At 36.1% G+C, this 20,000-nt stretch overlaps 1 protein-coding gene across 2 annotated transcripts in view; it reads right to left on the bottom strand.

The window, feature by feature from the left end:
* Window positions 1-11,591, bottom strand: part of LOC144971156 (uncharacterized) — an 85,198-nt gene extending 73,607 nt beyond the window's left edge. The window contains exons 1-2 of one of the 2 annotated variants that reach the window (XM_078911633.1): window positions 11,218-11,591; window positions 2,346-2,463 (exon numbers count right to left, since the gene is read on the bottom strand). The gene's annotated coding sequence lies outside the window, so the exon portion shown is untranslated. The remainder of the gene's footprint in view (window positions 1-2,345; window positions 2,464-11,217) is intronic. The other variant, XM_078911632.1, reaches the window with a different exon arrangement.
* Window positions 11,592-20,000: the final 8,409 nt, after the last annotated feature.

The following is a 20,000-nucleotide window of genomic DNA, read 5'->3' as shown; positions in this document are numbered from 1 at the left end:
ATCCACTAAACGTGCTCGAAACCCTTTACAAAGGGTCAGCAGCAGAACGTGACATAAAGAACGAGACACAACGCAATTTAGTTGCTTCAGACTCTATAATATGTACCGGCCAGAGTTGACATTGGCTACTTGTGGTAGAAAATCAAAAAGGATTTCACCTCTAATGTCCCAAAAACACTGCTGACATAAGTTTCTCAGCCGATTTATCATTTTTGAAGTTTTTGGGTTTTGGGAAAGAGGGGTGTCGCCATTTTATTGCTTGTCTCTTCGAACTCAGGTTTTATATCCAGTAATTATTCTACCGAGAATGCTGTAATCTCTCCAATTTAGCGGAGTAGCACGGAACCGCAATTCACCCTTTCCAGCTCTTGATTAACTGCCTCGGTACCTAACGAGCGGAGATCTTTGAGGACATTGAATCCCAAGGATTTCACGACTTGATGGACTGATTTTAAGGTCTCCTGCTTTCTCATCAAGATATGTTCTTCTGTCAGATCTGATCAATGCTTCTGTTTTTATTTGATTCACTGAGTTGACACTGCTTGGACGGCAACCATCACGAGGTTTGTCAGATAAAGGTTTAGGGAGTGTCAGATTTATTTTTGGATTGCATCTCATGTTCTTCTAAATGATGAGATACCCACCTAAATCTGCCTCTACCTAATGCCTGAGTATTATAACATTTCCTAAGGAGTTTGAACATATTTTTCAAAGTGTCTTCTTCGAAAACAAGAGATTATATTACAGCTCTCTGTCGCTGACGGACATTTATGTGGGCAGCCATTTGCCCTGTCATAACTTTTTCAAAATTTTGACGAAATCATAATTTTCCCCTTTTGGTTTCAAGTGTACATGTGAAAACTCAATTCTGCTAAAATGACGTTACATTAAAAAGAAAAGAGCTCAGTAAAAGATTTGTCTCATTACTTTGTGACTCAGCCTCGTACTTTGCAATTGACTAGCCAGAGGGCAACAAATACTTGCTATTATCTTTTTATGAATATTCACTTTAACTGCGCCATTCTAAGAACTAAGAAATAGTGCAGTGCCCTCCGTACTAAAGTCACAACAAGATCTTGACAGCCTCAAAACTCTGGTCCAGGACTGTAACCAATGGAAACAATTAACAACCTGGATGAAGAGAGCAGGTATACTCATCAACTATGACTGAAACACACAATTCTCAACAAGCGTCATTCGGACTGCAAAGCTTACTACTACTACTACGCAATTCACACATATCTCATTCGTCCTTAGTCGAGTTTTGTTGATAAAGGGGAAACTCGATACGTCCGACTAATAAATTGAAGCTTACAATTCAATACGTATCATTATTTTTTTTTCTCATTGTATTGTATGTAAACAACCAGCTCTGTCTGTCTTAGGGGATTGTCACAAATCCCGCGATTAGATTATTATTATAGGATTGAAAATCCGTGTTCGGCATGTTTGCATAATAACATCAGCAGGTGAGAGATAAATGAGTTTAAATATTATGAAAGAGCGGACGGGGGGGGGGGGGGAGGAGAGATAGGTAGATAGATAAATAGAGAGAGAGAGAGAGTTAGAGAGATAGAGAAAGTTAGAGAGAGAGAGAGAGAGAGAGAGATGGAGAGAGAAAGAGGAAGGGAGAGAGAGGCAGAAATAGAGAAACACAAAGAGAGAGAGAGAGAGAGACGCACAGAGAGAACGAGAGAGAGAGAGAGAGAGAGAGAGAGAATTATATAATACACACACACATATATATATATATACATATATATATATATCGTGTGTGAGTGCGTGTGTTTGTGTGTGTTTTGGAACTGTTAACAGAATGAAGGCACCCATCCACCCATCCACCCTTCCCCCACTATATATAATATATATATATATATATATATATATATATATATATATATATATATATATATATATATATATATAAGCAGTTCCTCTGATATCTCTGTCAAGTAAGCATTGGCTTGGAGTGCCTGTCACAAACTCAGGAAAATCTGGAGTTCAAACCTACAGAGGGAAATAAAGAAGAGACTGTTCCTGGCAACGGTAGAGTCAGTGCTACTATATGGAGCAGCGTCATGGACTCTAACAAAAGCCCTTGAGAAGCAACTGGACGGTTGCTACACTCGTGTGCTGCGGATGGTCTTCAACGTAAGCTGGAAAGAGAGCACATATCAAATGAAGAGCTCTACAGTGACCTCCCCCCAGTGACTTCGAAGTTACAAAAGAGAAGACTGAGACTGGCTGGGAACTGCTGGAGACACAAGGAGTAGATTGCAAGCAGTCTTGTGCTGTGGGGACCACCTGAGAGAACCAGAAGCAGAGGCAGGCAGAATAAAACATACCTTGACTGTCTGCTAGATGACCCAGGAATGGACAACACCCGGGAGTTGCGTACACTTATGGAAGACAGGACAGAATGGCGAAGACTTGTGGCTCATGTTGGAAGCCCCAAAGGGCGGCCTGAGTAAGTAAGTAATTAAGTAATATATATATATATATATATATATATATATATATATATATATATATATATATATATATAATGTATATGGGTGTATGTGTGATTGTGTATTTGTTTGGAAATGTTTTTTAAATGTATGTCATGTGACACATAGAGCCGTTGAATATTAATCACAACTATCATTTCTGAAACGCGTTGTTTAGGTTTTTATCTCTTTTAAATGCAATAACGAAATCGGGATTTCTACAACGAACAAGTAATAAACAACTTTAACATCTTTATTCCCGCTTGTTCACCAACAATTTTGAGGTTGTCTTTTAGCATGGTATACTTTCTTCTTGTTGAGTTTATTTATTAAGGTGCATCCCAACGCAAATTATCATATCTTCTCCTTCTTCTTCTTCTTCTTCTTCTTCTTCTTCTTCTTCTTCTTCTTCTTCTTCTTCTTCTTCTCGTTCTCCTCCTCCTTCTCCTCATCCTCCTCTTCCTCCTACTTCTCCTCCTCCTCCTCCTCCTCCTCCTCCTCTTCCTTTCTTCTTCTTCTCTTCTTCTTTCTTCTTCTTCTTCTTCTTCTTCTTCTTCTTCTTCTCTTCCTCCTCCTCCTCATCTTCCTCCTCCTCCTCCTACATCCTCCTCCTCCTCCTCTTCTTCTTCTTCTTCTTCTTGTTCTTCTTCTTCTTCTTCTTTCTCTCCCCCCTTCATCTAATGAGTAAAGCAGAATTTTATCACGGAGTAAAATAATAATTTTTAAAAAGATTGGAGAAAGATACTCTACTTTTGCACCCTCTCCTTCCTAGTTTGAACTCCGGTACCAATTATATTTATGACCATGACAATTTCAATTGCATTTGAATCGAATGTATCTATGTATTTACCTATGATTTCAATTAATATCATACTGTAACAGATGTGCAAGTGATTATATTAATGAGTATGTGAGTTTAGTGCGTAAGTAGTTTGATTGCATGTCCTTGTTTTTGAGTGTGCGGCTTGAGTGTTATTCAGTTAATTTTATTATAATTCCCGTTTAGAAAGTTGGAGCTATCCAGACGCAAATCACTCTTCCATACTTTGATCAGACAATGTTCAGATTATTATAATATACAGAGATTTCAATTGCATTTGAATCTAATGTATGTATTTACCTATGATTTCAATTAATATCATACTGTAACAAATGTGCAAGTGATTATATTAATGAGTATGTGAGTTTAGTGCGTAAGTAGTTTTATTGCATGTCCTTGTTTTTGAGTGTGCGGCTTGAGTGTTATTCAGTTAATTTTATTATAATTCCCGTTTAGAAAGTTGGAGCTATCCAGACGCAAATCACTCTTCCATAATTTGATCAGACAATGTTCAGATCATAATAATATACAGATATATTAAGTACGCTTTCATAATTCTAATTAATAACTGTAACAGATTTTCAAGTAATCAAATCAATGCGCTTCGGATTAGATGATAGATGTCATTTGATGTGTGACTGTATATGTGTGAGTGAATGCGTTAGTGTATGTATGTTCGCACGTGTGTGGGTTTTGACTTGAGTGATATCTATTTGTCGATTTTATCATGATTCCCATCTATCTATAAAGCGGATAAGCTTGTTGATCTGGGATTGGAGTTATAGCCAGCAATGAAAACCTACGTTATTCCATTTGCCAGGCAAGTTGCACTCCACGTGGAAGATACAATCACTTGGTGTAATAATATTTGTCTTGATTTGCGTTGTCAGAATGATTTATTTATGCCATTGTGTTTTGGGTTACATAACATCAACATCTACCATTATGGTTGGTGAGATCCATGTCGGAAAGAAAGCATAATGATACTTTCTTTTTGTTTTACATGGCAACATACAAGACATTGCTGCCTATAGTTAAGCTAAAGCAAACCAGGGTTTTACGTATCTAATCGTAATAATTATAGAACCTGACACATTTTTATGACTAAATCATTACTCCGACAGATATCTTCCATACCGATAGATTAAGATCACTGCTACATTTTCAAACTTTTTAAAACCGAGACTGCAACGAAGTATTTTTTCCATATTGATGCCATCAATCAAATGAAATCCAAACAACATATTCGAGAAATTGTTTTTGTCATGATACTTACTCATATACTGAACAGAAAATATCCAAAATAATACCATGAAAACTAGAGACCTGTTCCTTTAACATCAAAGCTTACAAACTCTCAGAACATTATATACATTAATGTCTTGAATCATCTAGAACAATTGATGCTATGCGTTTTTAGGTAAAATATTAATAAAATCTACCAGCCAGTTAAACACACCAACACACAAAACTCTGTGTAACCTTTTACGTTTATTGTTTGATTCATATAATTTAGTGGCAACTAATAACTGACAGGCTGTCTAATTATAATAACAAATACTGAATGACCTCAGTTTCATTCCATCTATCCGAAATACTCAACACCATCCAACACGCTATTAATTAGACCAAAAGGAGTTGTGAATTGTAGTTGATAATAACTATTAATTTATGAGAACAATTGATTTCCCCCGTTATCTCTCCCATCACTTATGCTTCTTGAGATCGCGGAGTCATTTCTGAACCCCCCCCCCCCCCCCCACACACACACAACCCGCAAAAAAAAAAATTAAAATAAAAAAAAATCTCTATGCTTTATTTTTACAAAGCTTATCAAGGATTCATAATGAGCCCTTCGCTTAAATTTCGAAATAATAGGTCTAGCATTTTACAGATGGGTCGAGAATTGAGTGGATTCTGAAGTACATACTGTGCGATATATGTCACTTCACTATGAAACCCATTTTGACAAGATCATTATCATAGCTTGTCGCTCCAACCCACTCCACAGCATCTGGGGAGCAGACTCTTAGGTCATGATCAGTCAAGCTACGTCCGTCCTGGCATTCTTTAAGGATGCGCTCCATCATCAACTCTGGGCATGTACACAAGTTGGTCTCGGCCAGCCCCCCACTTTTTCCTGCTTCAAGCGGTTCTCCCGAGTTCTGCCCGTGCTCTGTTGAGTGTTACCCATTCATTACAGGGTAACTCAGTTCCGTAGTGCAGTTCTTCTCTTGGATCTTTAACGGCTTCATTTGCCCACTCCCTCCATGTGACAAACCTGTAGACCGTTGCATAGTCAGGGTTGATGCTTTCTTCCGTCATGAAGCTCTTTTGACAAGATGTAAATCAGTAATCTTTATGTAGCGCAATATCTACTTAATGAGCTCAAAGCACTTTACAAGGGGCCCAAGACTAATAACAACATGCATCATGTATGACGCAACAATCCATCTTATACAATTTTATTTGACACAAACATCGCTTTAGCGGCAGGTGCTCGTTCTACACTTGAGTATGGTGAGAAATAAAAAGCATTTGCTATGTACTCAACTTTGCATTTCCACTGAGAGACTCAAGCCTGGGATCTACAGGTTACTACAGTGATATGATACTAACGCACAAATCCCCGTGTCTATGATATTCTCATAGCAATAGATAAGTAATAAACAATAGAACATGAGGCTGTGCTGACATCAGGTGAGCAAATTAAAGGTAAATGAATCCATATTATTATCTACTTGAAATGTAATTGATTTTAAATGCACATTGGAGGTTTTGATAGATCATTTGGTGGAGCACTTACTTCACAAGCAAAGGGACCGAGATCGATCCCAGGTGCAGTCGATCTTTTTTTCTGACCCCTCACTCTCATCAATGAGTATACATATATTTTCGCTATAATTTTATCAGAGAAAGTTAAAACCCATTTAGAGATCACTGGTCACGAATATTCATGCAAACATAATACTTATAACAACAGCCCACCATAATCTGATTTATTTTTGCCATGATCCACCCCTGATTTTTCAATGATCATTTGTGTACATAACTGCTCATCTGCTCAGCTGTGTAGCAAGTGCTCTTACAAAAAAAATTGGCCAGAAAACCTTCACTTCAAATATCGATTGATTAAAAAGATACAATACTTGAAAAAAGATTGTCAAAACGTTTGAAACATAAGACTTCTTAAAGGAGTCCCGGGTTCGAGACTTTTTGACAATTTTGACAAGTGCCAGGTTATCTTAATCTATCGTTATTTTGAGGGTAAAGTTTTCTGGCTTAACTGAAAGTAGTGGTTTGTCGGAGTACCGCTGAACTAAGATAGTTGGGACCCGAAATATGAGCTAGCTGCTTACCCGTTTTAAGACTAACAGCCTACCATTGCTGTAAATTCCGTCAAAATACAAGTTAATGATGACTAAAAGAAAGTGAAAATGAATTGTCAATAACAATAGATTGTAATGATATTGAACACAACGTGTTATAAACTTTCGGCCGCCTTAGATTTTAGTGACATAATTCTTAGGCTATCTCAGGCAATTGGGTTATAAAGCCTATGGTTACACAATATTTTTGAAAACAAAATAAAATTGCACCGACAGAAACCACAAAATTGAGGAATGAATGCCATAGGCAATGGAATATAATATTGTAAAAGAACTTGTACAAAATGACGATGACATGTACTAAGTGAAATAATAATTGGGTTCGTTATATCTGTTAATCAGTCAACTGCCATACTCCATCCTGTCAGACGCGAATTTAACGACAGTCAAGTGCTTAAGGTAGCAAATGAAGCGCACCGAGTATGGTGATTCCGTGGGAATGCGCAATATAAATAATCGTGGTTATCAATTAATCATTTAAGAAGGTTTTGGTGAAATACTCACACCATCCGTCAGCCGGATATAACGTATTAACACAGACACAAAAACTGTGTGTAACCGTAAACGTTTATAATTTGATTGATCGAATTTAGTGAGAACTTATCATAAAAACGACTACCTAAAAACAATAACAAAGAGCTGAGTGGCGTCTATTTCGTTCCATATATAATATGACCTTAACGCGTGGCATGACGTAGACGTCGTTAAATTATAGCCTGGTTCTTTAACAAAAGTTAAAAGTGAGCTGTCGTTAGCAGTGCTCAAGGATACATATGATTCCATTGGTTCAACAATTCACTGTCCACTTTTTTATGGAGATCATAGCCATGTTTTATGCCGTATTTTTTTTGTTTTTTTTTTGTTTTTTTTTTGGCTAGTATCAGGCTATGAGTTTACAGGCCAGCGCCTTTGGCTCTCACACAATCACTGACAGAATTAACCGAACTCAAACCATCGTATTATAATGTGACTCCCCCTTTCAGACTAGAAAAAAAAATCAGTCATGATTTATTTATTTCACGTGTTACAATTCAAAAGAAATTCCCCAGCAATCTGCCTTATCACAATAAAACAAAATGTTTCAGTTCACCACCAAACGGATATTTATTTAACCGGCTGCACACTGAGTAAAAAAGTTAGCAAAATGCCGTTTTTAAGTTTTGGCCAGAAAACTTTTACATCATATTATATCCCATTTCCTAACTGGTCAGAAATTCTTAACCAGTTAACTGCCATACTCTGGAAACAAGTCGTATTTAAAGATTTGGCCAGAAAACTCCTCCTTCAAATATCGATTGATTTAAATACCGTTCGATATTTGAATGCCAAATTATTAAATACGAGTTTTTTCCAGAATACGGCAGTTGGCTGGTAAAACTCTTGACTTCCTTTGAAGTATGAAGTTTAAGATTATTTTGCAAGTTGGAGGTCATAATTTTTATCAATCGATAAAAGGAGTAAACATTTTGTGGCCAACATTTAAAAAGGAGTTTTGTCAGTGTACATAAGAATAATCTTCCCATAGAATTTAATTTGCTGCAGCCTGAATCGGCGTCATGGGTCTGTTGTACTATAGACCATGTAATCGGTTTGTGACTTTTATGATGCAATGATAAGGCACGCGGGAATTGCCTTCAGGATTTATAAAAACAATGTTTGATTTTTATGTTCTGATAGGACCAGTGGGAAAACTGAAAAAGTCGTTTCGGTTTAAAAGTAAGTCATAGCTCACGGAGGAAAAGTACAAGATGAAAAATAAATATTTCGACAAATTTTGAATGGTATCTCTCATATTTTAATGTTATAACAGTATGGGGTCGCAATAGTTCAGCATTGTCTCACAAGTAAATGGACAAGTAAATGGACCAGTATCTACATTTTTCTCCCCCCCCCTCCCCCCTCTGACTACCCAGCAGTAATTCGGTAGCTGGGTCTATTAGAGCTATTGGTAATGTAGCAAGCAATTGCAACTAAACCGGTTAATGCTACAATAACCGAGAAAAAAATCGGGCTCTACAATTATCAAACAAGGCATTGGGCAAAAACGAAAATAACAGTTTAAAAACAGATTAAATCACATAACACTATATGTTTTGAGATGCATTTTCCAATGTGATCTAATGTGCGTGAGGCTAAATATACTTTCTAAACGTCATATTCGTAGTGTACCCTTTTTTCGTTGTTTTTTTAGGTATCTTTCATGAAGAATGGTTTGAGTTAAAAACATGTGTGGGTACATAATTTGTAGTCATAAAAGAATTATCCTTGTTTATATTTAACACGTTAATGCTCAGATGGCTTAACAAATTATAAATAGAAAATAGTTTGTAATGAAAATTCAAAACTCAGATATGCGCTACTGATTTGATTATAAATAATATCTACTTAAGCCCGACTCAACATAAAATATTGCCATTATAATATAATATTTGATGATAAAAATAGATCAGGTGACCCAAACTGAATCATTTTAAAACCTTTATATCCAAAATTTTGTAAGAAACAATTTGTTAAATTGTCTAGAACAATGCTCTAAATTTCTTTTTGATTGCAGTTGGTAGAATATACAGTTCTTACTTTGTCGGCAGACCATTACAAAGATCTTCAGTTCTAAACAAAAAAGAATGAGCTTTAATTGATGTTGAGATCAATTATTCCCACACACGGGTTGAAGACTACTCTATGGCTTGTAAGATTTGACACAAAATGGCATCAGTATTGGAAAAATGTTTTAAAAACCTAGTTTTCATAAGTTTGATTTTTTTCTGGCACAAATTATAAACTAATAAATATAATCCAAAAACTGGGGATCTGCCACAGAAAATACAGCGAGACAACTTTTCGAAGATTTTTAAAAAGTGTCGACAAATTATAAATTTTGTCCACTTGTTTTTCAACCCTTTAAATTAGAGAAGATTTTTTTTCAGCCAGTTTTTAATTATTTTGCATTATTTAAGCAAGGGAAACCACACAAAAATGAATGTATCACCAACTTTTCAAAACAAGATATTCATGTAATTATTCGTCAAATTTTACAGAAAGGACCTTTTTTCACAATCTCATATCTAAACATATTTGAGGATATAATATTATCTAACTTATAAACAATTTTACACAACCGAATCAGATCACGTCTAAGGCCTTCCAAACTTCAATTTCGGTAATCCCAAATATTTTGGTCTATACTCATAGCAATGATTATTTTGACAAAAAATATTTGTCTTCTTTAATGTGTTTCACCAAAGACATAATACCATATTGAATTGTTTGTTCAAAAATAGAGTTGTTCAAAAACTCGATCTTCTCGTATGTTTTTTGTTGTTGTTGTTGTTGCTTTTTTTGCAATTCAATTATTAAGAAGATGGATTTGTATTAGAAGTCTACGTTTATTTTGGATTTATTAAAAAGTCAAATAATTTCAAAATGCATTTCTGATGATATATTTTATTGCAAACCTTGCATATTGTAAAGTTCCAGTACTGTCCCAAGTATAACAGCCATCTAATCAGTGTTGGGTGGACAAGAATACAGAAGATAATATTATTTCGACTTGATGAAGATCAAACAAAGTCCTTTGTGCGTTAGACTTGTGGTCTACCAATTGAGCTATGGAGCACTGAAAGAGTGTTACCACTTTAAACTCCACCAATATTTAAGCAAAATAAAAATAATTACAAAATAAAATAAAATAAAATAAATACATAAATAAATAAATCAAACCCTATTAATTCTTTAAAGCAATATCCGCGTATTGTGCCCAAATGCTTAAACATATGTCCCAAGCCTGGAGCAACACTTTACAACAAGGATGAGACATAACGCCGTTTAGACTTTATTCCAATTTTCTTTTCAACAGAGGCAACGCTTTTATTTAACGGCCAGGTACTCATTTTACACCTAAGTGTAAAGCTTTCCTTGAGGACTACTCTAGAATCAATACAGATATTTACTTTACTCCAGTAAACCATTCTTAAAGCGTTTGACAAAAAGCATGACCAAATAACAGTATTAATTGCTCCGACTTCTTTGTATCTGTGTGACCTGATTTAAGTTTTTATGCATTATGAATAGGTGATAACATAACTTATTTAACTTATTTCTGATTTGATTCCGCTCCCTTTTTACGTCAATGTCACTATATTACCAATATTAAGACATATTGAGAGGAAATTTGATGGAGAGACTTCGATTTAGTCGCAAGTCTGTTTAGTTTCCGTTTTGGGTCCACTGTTGTCACTTCGGATACGTGCAGCTTCCTTGCTTTTTATTAATATATATTAAAAATATCAAGAGCCTTCAAAGATTCGTGTTTTAAGTTATCATAATATATATATATATATATATATATATATATATATATATATATATATATATATATAATTTAAGTTGTTTTAGTTATTGTCAACGCATTGTTGACTAATTGGAGGATTTTGATAAACAGCACAGGAACAATTTTTTTTAAAAGGGAAAAAAAAAACTATTTACAATTTACATGCTTGCATTATTCATCTCTACTTACTTTGTGCCTTTATATGGTATCCGTTGTAGAATAACTATATAATTTAGTCCATTATTTTCAAAACTGAAATACTGAAATAAATAAAACGTGAAAACAATTCGCGTTTATGAAAACACAGTCTTAAACAAGATTGCACCACTAATCAATGTTTACTCCAGTTGTCAAGGAAATGACTTAGTCGATTTAGTTAAAAACCCGTTATTTTGATGAAAAAACTAGCATAAGAATATTATCGACACCATCAAACCCTTCTAGATAGTATCAGTAACGTCAAATCGGTGCTACCTGGTTTGAAGGAAAAGTGGGCTAATTTTCACTCCGATTGTCTAGTGGTGTGTCTATTCGTATCACCTCTTGGATATACGGCTGCTGGGAAAGTAGGCTGGTTAGGGACGGGGAGTGTATGAATATGGGAGGGGAGGCTAACGTAGAGGGTAAGGATAATGGTTAAGAAGAGATGGGGTGGGGTCGGAATTGAAATCGAGAGATGGTTTAAGGTGGAAAGAGAGGTGCGGGGAAAGGGGTGATGCCGTCGTTGTTGTTTTTCATCATCATCATCATCATCATCATCATCATCATCATCATCATCATCATCATCATCATCATCATCATCATCATCATCATCATCATCATCATCATCAACAACAACAACATCATCGTCATCATTATATTATTATTATTATTATAATTATTATATTATTATTATTATTATTATTATTTATTATTATTATTATTATTATTATTATTATTATTATTATTATTATTATTATTATTATTATTATTATTATTATTATCATTATTATTATTATTTAAAATTCTTATTAATATCATCATCATCATCATCATCATCATCATCATCATCATCATCATCATCATCATCATCATCACCACCACCACCACCACCAACACGATATTATTACAGAAATGAATATTTTGACTTAAATGTCTGTTTATTATTGTTCACGGCGAAAAGATGCATCTAATAATGCCGTTCTAAAAGTTCTAAAAGGACATTAGCAGCGTTCTTGTGTATTCCGAGAGCTCAAAGTTTAAGTAAGCACTAGCCTCAAGGAGTTGGGGTCAAGAATTTTTCTGACCTCCCCCTCCCCTTCTCGCGGTTATTGGTTCAATTCAAAGGATAACAAGCAATCGTTTTAATCGCTAAAGAACATGTGACAAACCCCGACTTCATGGGCTTTACTGCTCTGAGGGAATATTTAATAAATAAATAAATAACGATTTTCGTCACATCGATTCCAAACCAAAGTTGATTGTTGAGTCTTATCGTATTTTTTAAAACCGAGAGATTTTATGTAGAGTATTTGCTATCCATCAAAATATGCTCAACACGATCAAGAACGGGTCTTTTTCCAATAGCGATACTTAATATGTAGGACAAAACATGGCGTACTTTAGGCGCTCTTACAAATATATTCGGGGGATTTCTTTCAACAAATACAAGGATTTTACGGGCTAGATACTCAATTTACACCTGAGTGAGTCAAGAAAAATTAAAATGTGAGTAAAGAGGCTTCTCCAAGGACTCAACTGTGCGACGACCCAGGGACCTACAGATAAATAAGAAACCGTGCCATGCAAGAAAACAAAACATCACAGACCACAAAGCCTATAAAATGTCAATAAATCATTGTTGACAAAGTATATAGGAAAGGTCTCTTATAAAAACAATAATATTTACTTTCCATTCTTTATTTACTACTAAGAATTCTAACTGAACCTGTGCTACCGCCCTCTGACAAAATATTTTTTAAAAAATATGGCACAAACGTTTTACTTTGAATATTGATTGATTAAAATGACCCTCTTATCATCAAAAACTTTCAAATCTGTCATATCTTATTTTAAAAGAAAGATGTCACAGGTTTGAGGGGTTTTTCTTTTACAAAGCGAGGGCCATTATATTCGATTAATATTTGAAGCATAAGTTTTCTAGCCAAAACTGAAATAGCGATTTCACTACCAGTGTCAGGCAGTGTTATAGAAGTAGAATGATCGGAGATCGTATGGATTTGATGGAATCCAGTTATCAGGTGTCTTGTGGAATTACAGGAAGGTAGAATGACTGGTTATTATTATCATTACCTGAAACAGGTGAATGATCTGGTTTTCTGCTGGAGAATGATAGAAAGTAGCAGCCGTATTACTACCTATTAATTTAAACACTTGAGGCGATGGTTGAAGTAAACATATTACTGGTTTATAGTTCAAAGTCCTTAAGTTCATGTTTGCTTGTATTGCGGAAATATTAAAAGAGTAATCATCTTAATATCTAATGTACAAGTATTTTGATGTTTTTAATTTATTCAATTTCATGGAGTCGATGGTATTATTGGTACAGACACTTTCAAGTCCTTGGTGATTCTTAGATGAAACTGTCCTTGAACGAAGCCAAAACTGTTTTGTGCCATGACCGTCTAAAAATCCTAATTATGTTCCCGATATGACGGGTGGAAATATTTCCCTTTCACTGGCCGTTTGGGAATTCAGTCCGGAATTTGAAGTTCAGGTAAACATCTTAAATTCGGGAACAGTAGAGAGTGGTGGGGGCTGCCCAAGGCCTTTAATCGTAAAAATAATACGTAAACGAGAAAATGGAAAGGTTTCGAATAGGAACAGTACCTATCAGAGGCCTTAACATGTTCACCTTTTCGATGGTAAGTCTTAAACTCAAAACGTGCCAGGCCATAACACTTGGAACATTGTAATAAGTGTTACAGAAGAACCATCCGACTCCACTATACAGAGAATATGACAAATCATAAACACTTCAGAGAGGAGATTTAGGCCGGCCCAAAGGAACATCATACTTATGTTCATTGTCAGGGAGCTCTCCTGATTTGGCCATGGCTTTAGATATAATGATTTGTATGAAACAGTGCTAGATGGGGGTACTGCTTGTTACCGAAATCCAACGAAATCTACCGAAAGCCACTGAAATCTGGAGAGTGAACCAGATACTCTGGGGTCAGGATACTAGTGAGGATTGAACTGGAAACTATGCGAGGTGAGTACCAATGGGGAGTGAACTCAGAACTATGTGACTAAATGAGATTGGCACCAGTAGGGAACGAGCCCAGGACTATTGTTCCAGGTTCACTACTCACTGGTTTCCGCCCCAAATAGTCTCGGGTTCAAACTCCACTTAATGTCTTCTTCTATATTGGGCTCAGTCCCCAGTAGCGTCCATATCTCACAGTCCCAGGTTTTCCCCCACTTGTATTCACCTCCCCCTTAACTCAACACAAATAGCCCATCCCCTGTAAAAAATATGTCAGAAGGTAACATTCACAAGACTGGAAATTAGCCAATGTAACTCCCATTTATAAAGAAAGATGATAAAAACAAGTCTGAAAATTACTGACCTATTATTTTAATGGGTATTTTTTAAAATATAAGGAATCTATTCCCAAAGTGTTTCTTTCAACCTGTTTTGCTAAGCAAAGGGGAAACCCGAAACGTCCACATTAGCTGTATTTGTTAATTAAATGAAAGCTTTCATTCCGTTTGACTATTATTATATATTTCTTCTAGCTTCAAGCAGCAACAATTGTGTTTTATAAAAACGATGACATTTGGAATGATGAAAATATCATCATTCCTATATTATTCTGGCATTGAATTCAACAACTACTATAGAAAGGATTAGAGGTTTTTAAATTAAATGTATTTTATAAAACGAAGTACGTAAGTAGTAAGCGACTGGCATGGCCCATTTATTGAGGTGATTTTTTAAATATTATGAACAAAAGAACCCCGATAGACCCGGCTACACGCGTTAAATAATATGAACAAACAGATTGACTTGCCCGCACTATTTAGATAACAAATATATACGCTATCTTCATCATATTCATAATTAATATTATAAAAATTACTATCATCATCATCATCATCATCATCATCATCATCATCATCATCATCATCATCATCATCATCATCATCATCATCATCATCTTCATCACCATCTGGGGAGTGAACCAGAGACTCTGGGAGGTGGGCACCAATGGGGAGCGAATCAGAGACTTTTGGGAGGTGGGCACCAGTGAGTGGGTAGTGAACTCAGAACTGTTAGAGGTGGACACCAGTGGGGAGGGAAACCGGAAAACCCACTAATTGGTGGACACTAGTGGGGAGCTAACCCGAGACTATAAAGGATGTCTATCTATGGAGTATAAACTCGGGACAAATGAGATATGGACACCAGTGAAATGTAATTCCTAGACTACATGAGATGGCACCAGTGGGGAACGAGCCCAGGACTATGGAAGTTGAATGGCCAATATTACAAAATATTGTTCGAGGTTCACTCCTCACTGGTGTCGTCTTGAGATAGTCGGGTCACTCTCCACTTGATGTCTCCTCCATTATCCCTGGGTTCAGTCCCCAGTAGTGTCCTTATCTAAAAGTCCCAGGTTTATTCCCCACTTTTGTCCACCTCCCCCGGCACCGGTTTCAATCCCCCTGGCATCCACCTCTCATAGCCCCGGATTAACTCGTTATCCACTGGTATCCACTTCTCTGAGTCTCGGGTAGCTCCCCACTGGTATGCATCTTCCTCAACGTCGAAGGTTTATTCCCTACTAATATCCACCTTCCCGAGTTTTGTGTTCAATCGCCACTTGTTACACCCCACTTAGATTTGGGGTTACTTTCTGCTGGGTGGAGCCTTGGGTTCACTCCTTAGTAGTGTCCCCATCTTACAGTCTCACGCCACTTGTATCTCCTCCTTTGATCATATCCCATTGTGTCCATCCCCATTGTTTGGGTTCACTCCCCACTGGAGTTCACTTCACACAGGGTACACTCCCCATTGATGTTTACCTCTGATAGCCCCAGATTCACTCAACATTCACCTGTATCTATATCTCTGAGTCCCAGGTTCGCTCCCCGCTGGAGTTCGTCTTCCATTTTTTTAATCCCAGGTTTACTCTCCACTTGTTTCCACCTCCCACAGTCCCAGATTCAGTTCCCACTTTTGTCCATCTGAGGTATTACTGGGTAACCCCAGCTTCATTACCCACTCATGGTATTCACATTTCAGTGTCCTGGGTTTGTTCCCTGCAGGTATCCACTTCCAATAGTCCCGGGTTCATTCTCCACTGCTGTCAACCTCAGATAATTACATGTTCACTCTCCACTGGGCGTCTTCTTCCTTAACCTCAGGTTCCCGCTCCATTGGTATCCAACTTCCATAGTCCCGAGTTTACCCCCCCCCCCCCACCACCCCATATTGTGTCACCCTCAAATGGCCCTTGCTTTACTCGCCACTGAAATGAACCTCCCTATTGCATCTACCTCACATACTCCCGGATTCACTCCCAAATTGTGTCCACCTCCCATACTCCCGTGTTCATACCCAAATTGTGTCAACCTACCATAGTTTAGATTCATTCCCCACCGATAATAAACTCCCGTTGTCCCGGTTTACTTCCCAATTGTGTCCACATCCCATTCTTCCGGGTTCTGTCCCCAGTGGTATCCATCTCCATAGTCTCTGGTTCACTCCCCACTGGTGCCCACCTCCATATTATCTAATTAATTCCCCACTGGTGCCCACCTCTCATAATCCCTGGTTCAATCCCCGCTGGTGCCCATCTCCCTTATTCTCTGGTCACTCTCTAATGGTGCCCACCTCCCATAATATTTGGTTCAATCCCCCACTGGTGCCACCTCCCATAGTCGCTAGTTTACTCTCCAATAGTGCCTACCTCTCGTAGCCTCTGGTTCAACCCCCACTGGTGCCCACCTCACATAGTTATGGGTTCACTCCCTACTGGCACCCACTTCCTATAGTCTCCAGTTCAATCCTCACTGGTGCCCTGCTTCCATATTCTCTGGTTCCTTCCCCCTGGTTTCCACCTCACACAGTTCTGCGTTCACTCCGCACTAGTGCCCACCTCCCATAGTCTCCAGTTTAATCCCACTGGTGTCCTGCTCCCTTAGTCTCTGGTTCACTCTACACTGGTGCTCACCTTCCAAAGTCTCCGATTCACTCCCTACTAGTGCCCACCTTCCATAGTCTCTGGTTCAATTCCCAATGAATTTCTGTAGACTTCGGTATTCAGCAGTACCACTTCGTGGTGCGTTGGCGTAACAGAGAAGAAGAGAAAGACAAGGAGATATCGTGATCTCTCCGCCCACCCCTGGACGACTTCCCTGTCATGGACTACGATCATTAAAAGAAATTGAACAGAGAGTTGTCTGCAGTTAGTAGTGCTCACGGAAATAACATTTTAGTTTTTTTTAACCCAATAAGTGATATATCACATAGTTCACCTTCTCTTTGATGTCATTTGTCGTGATCTGCTACTTTTTTTTTTAGAAGCAGCATATTATATACAACGACCGGCACGGTAATTATTTCAACGCACACGCGAATTCCTTGATTGTCGTAAAATGACCGAAAACACTTTTTAGAATTTAGGCCGACTAACTAATATGAGCTCCGAAACGTCGAAATATTATTTCCAATCTAGAATTTCAAAGCAGTTTTAGATTTGAGACTACTTTTACAAGTTGGCAATTATTTTAATAGATCGATGTTTAAAATAAATATTGTTTGTATCAGTGCTAGGTGATTGATAGCACAATGTGAATTCAGACGTTTTCAAATCAGAATATTTCTTTTCTATTTCACTAGTTATTCTTTATTGTTAATTTGTTATTATCATTTCTGCCAATGCTTGAGTCCATGCCTGACATAAGGACAGACCAGACCAGACCAGACAGTTTTAAAAAAATACTTTGTGGAGAAGAATCAATCAATGGCAGCTATTTGTCAAACAAAGGTCTCAGCCATTTCATTTCCATTCAGATCGGTTTTTCTAAACCTTTCACTGAATCAGAGATTACTATTGACAATTGAAATTCAAAAAGTGAATATTATTTCGATAATGTCTGAACGTTTATTATAAGAATAAAACGAATATAACATAAGCAATGACATAAGAGCACAAAACAATTAGGATTTACAATGTTCATGTATAAGCATTTATTAGATATACTCCATGATTTTGGATAAGTAGTAGATGTATATTTAATGATAATGATATAATACTATAAATAGCGGTGCTTATGATGATGATGATGATGATGATGATGATGATGATGATGATGATAATAATAAAAATAAAAATAATAATAATTAATGATGATGATGATAATAATAATAATAATAATAATAATAATAATAATAATATAATAATAATAATATGATAATAATAATAATAATAATAATAATAATAATAATAATAATTATTATTATTATTATAATAATGATAATAATAATAATAATAATAATAATAATATATAATAATAATAATAATAATAATAATAATAATAATAATATAATAATAATATATAAAATAATTAATAATAATAATAATCCTAATAATAATAATAATAATAATAATCCTAATAATAATAATAATTATTATTATTATACAATAATGATGATGATGATAATAACAATAATATTGATTATAATATGATGATGATGATAATAATAATAATAATAATAATAATAATAATAATAATAATAATAATAATAATAATAATGATAATATATATAATAATAATAATAATAATAATAATAATAATAATAATAATAATAATAATAATAATAATAATAATTACGATGATGTCGTCCAACATGGCGGACGTGTTTGTGTAATGTTTACCAAGTACTAGAATTGTTATGTTATGCATTGTGCTAGTATCCTTATTGTTCCTATTGTTATCTAAAATTACTTCAACTGCTTGGATTACTATTGTTTCGTTGTTCTTGTCGTACTTCTGAAAAAGGTGGGTTTGTTATTAGCCACAGTGTAAATATGAACTCACTACAGTGGCGGCGACGAACAAAAATCAACGACCACTAAAAGGTCAACAGTATAAAAAGCAACAGGAATAGCATTCTTGCTACTCATGGCAGGGGTTGAATCTAACCCTGGGCCTGTTATTTCCGCCAAACAAACGAAGACAAGACAGGCTGTTACTCTACTAAACCTCATATCTAGCTCTCAACTCAATGAATCGGTGAGCTCAAATTCAAATGAAGATAACACGACTGAAATTTTGTCTATGGTGAAACTTATAATATCTAGATTAGACACACTTGATAACAAGATTGAGAAAATTGAGAGAAACTGTAAGAACATTTTTCGGAAAGTATGAAGCGCTAACAGAGGAGAACAAAGAACTGAAAAGGAAAATTTCACGAATTGAAAAGGACATCGATTAAATAGAAGCCCAAGGTAGACGAAATAATCAAATTTAATATTTTATGGTGTACTTCAAGGAGAGTCACGGGAGCAGTCGGACAAAAAAATCACAAGAGATTTTGGACAATCATTAGGCATGTCAAAATAGAAAGACACACAGGCTGGGCAGGGAACAGCATAACAGAGACCCCGACCCATCATAGTTATGTTCTCTCATTACAAATGCAGATAATATGTGTTATGTAATAAAAATAAGCTCTTCGGAACAAACAGTTTTATTAATGAGGACTTTACGAACCGTGCGAGAGAAATTAGAAAACAACTGAAACAAGCCCTAAATGTGTTCAAATCAGAGGGTAAACGTGCTTCGATTGTTTATGGCCGAATGCGTGTCAACTGTTTACGTTAAAACTGGGATCCAGACACTCAAAAGGTTCAACGCACAACAGAGTCGGTCTATCAGACACCACAAAGTCACAACACCCCTATATATAGGACGATGGCCGGCCCGAACCACTAGATACCGAAATAAACAATTTA

This window comes from Berghia stephanieae, chromosome 4 (assembly GCF_034508935.2).
Source record: "Berghia stephanieae isolate SIO BIC M18660-M18661 chromosome 4, UCSD_Bste_1.3, whole genome shotgun sequence".
In the NCBI taxonomy this organism is placed as follows: Eukaryota; Metazoa; Mollusca; class Gastropoda; order Nudibranchia; family Aeolidiidae; genus Berghia; species Berghia stephanieae.
This window is presented reverse-complemented; position numbering and strand designations above follow the sequence as displayed.